Source organism: Equus przewalskii, chromosome 6, assembly GCF_037783145.1.
Source record: "Equus przewalskii isolate Varuska chromosome 6, EquPr2, whole genome shotgun sequence".
Taxonomy (NCBI): Eukaryota; Metazoa; Chordata; class Mammalia; order Perissodactyla; family Equidae; genus Equus; species Equus przewalskii.
In genome coordinates this window covers 56,695,120-56,697,270 of record NC_091836.1, presented here as the reverse complement: position 1 = coordinate 56,697,270, position 2,151 = coordinate 56,695,120, and the positions used below count along the sequence as shown (strand labels likewise).

General features: G+C 45.1%; 1 pseudogene; it reads left to right on the top strand.

Annotated features, from left to right (window-relative positions):
* LOC103558585 (ornithine decarboxylase pseudogene) lies at positions 1-1,941 on the top strand (annotated as a pseudogene).
* The last annotated feature ends 210 nt before the right edge of the window (positions 1,942-2,151 follow it).

Here is a 2,151-nt window from a genome sequence, read left to right as displayed (position 1 = left end):
CGGCGACAGCGGCGGGGCGGCCGGCGGTCCTGCGCGCTCGCGGCGTCTCCATGGGGCTGACCCGCTGCGACCGCGCGCTCTAGAACATTTCCACTGCTTCTCTGAGGGCACACGTATCTTCAGCGGGACTTGGAATTTCTGGAAAATTGCCTTTGTGAAAAGCTGGCAATACTTCCTTTGAATGTCATCTCTTAGTTTTCCACTTCGGTGCGTTTCAGAGGAAAATCAAGAAACGATGAACAACTTTAGTAATGGACAGTTTGAGTGCCATTTTCTCGATGAAGGCTTTACTGCCAGGGACATTCTGGACCAAAAAATTAATGAAGTTTCTTCTGATGATGATAAGGATGCCTTCTATGTTGCGGACCTGGGAGACATCCTAAAGAAACACCTGGGGTGGTTAAAAGCTTTTCCTGGGGTCACCCCCTTCTCTGCAATCAAATGCAATGATAGTAGAACCAGCGTGAAGACCTTAGCTGCCGTCGGGACAGGGTTTGACTGTGCCGGCGAGACTGAAATACAACTGATGCACAGTCTCGGGGTGCCTCCGGAGAGGATTATCCACGCAAATCCTTGTAAACAAGTGTCCCAGATTAAGTATGCTGCCAATAACGGAGTCCAGATGATGACTTTTGACAGTGAAGTCGAGTAGATGAAAGTTGCCAGGGCACATTCAAAGACAAAGTTGGTTTTGCGGATTGCTACCAATGATTCCAAAGCAGTCTGTCGCCTCAGTGTTAAATTTGGTGCTACATTCAAAACCAGCAGGCTTCTTTTGGAACAGGCGAAAGAGCTAAATATTGACATCATTGGTGTCAGCTTCCATGTGGGAAGTGGCTGCACTGACCCGGAGACTTTTGTGCAGGCCATCTCTGACGCCTGCTGTGTCTTTGACATGGGGGCTGAGATTGGTTTCAACATGTATCTGCTTGATATTGGTGTTGGCTTTCCTGGATCTGAGGATATAAAGCTTAAATTTGAAGAGGTCACCAGTGTAATCCACCCAGCACTGGACAAGTATTTTCTGTCAGACTTGGGAGTGAGAGTCATAGCTGAGCCAGGCAGATAGTACGTTGCGTCAGCTTTCATGCTCGCAGTTAATATCATTGTGAAAAAACTCGTATTAAAGGAACAAACAGGATCTGATGATGAAGATGAGTCGAGTGAACAAACCTTTATGTATTACGTGAATGATGGAGTATATGGATCATTTAATTGCATCCTTTATGATCATGCACACGTGAAGCCTCTTCTGTAAAAGAGACCCAAACCAGATGAGAAGTATTATTCATCCAGCATGTGAGGACCGAGGTGTGACGACCTCTATCGCATTGCTGAGCGCTGTAACTTGCCCGAGATGCAGGTGGGCGATTGGATGCTCTTTGAAAACAGGGGTGTTCATACTGTTGCTGCTGCTTCTACTTTCAACAGATTCCAGAGGTCAGCTATCTACTATGCCATGTCAGGGCCAACATGGCAACTGATGCAGCAAATCCAGAACCACGACTTCCCGCCTGAAGTGGAGGAGCAGGACGTCAGCACTCTGCCTGTGTCCTGTGCTTGGGAGAGTGGGATGAAGCGGCACCCAGCAGCCTGTGCTTTAGCCAGCATTAATGTGTAGATACCATTCTTCTAGCTGTTAACTACGAGTTTAGCTTGAAGTAGGGATTGGGAGGACCATTTAACTTAATTCCTGGTAGTTTTGAAATGTCTTTGTAAGTAGAGTTGGCACAGATGCAACAGTACCGAAGACTAGGAGATGGGGTCACACTTATCTGTGTTCCTATGGAAACTATTTGAATATTTGTTTTATATGGATTTTTATTCACTTTTCAAACACGCTACTGAAGAGTGCCGCTCAGCTGCCAAGCAAGCGTTTGTAGCTTGTACATTGGTAGAAGGGGCCAAAAGCTTAGTGTGGTGACCTGTTTTAAAAATAAAGTATCTTGAAATAAAAAAAAAGAAACAGTTTTCGCTGTATTGTGTTATCTTTTAAAATACCGAGTGATTCTGCTTTTTAACAGCGGCAACATGAATTTTTCTTGTAAAAAATAAAAGTCTAGTAAAAAATATAAGTGGAGCTATGGAAAAACATTGTATCAAAGATACCAGATAAAGGCTTCAGGTCCTTGGACCCAGCAGAAGCACTGC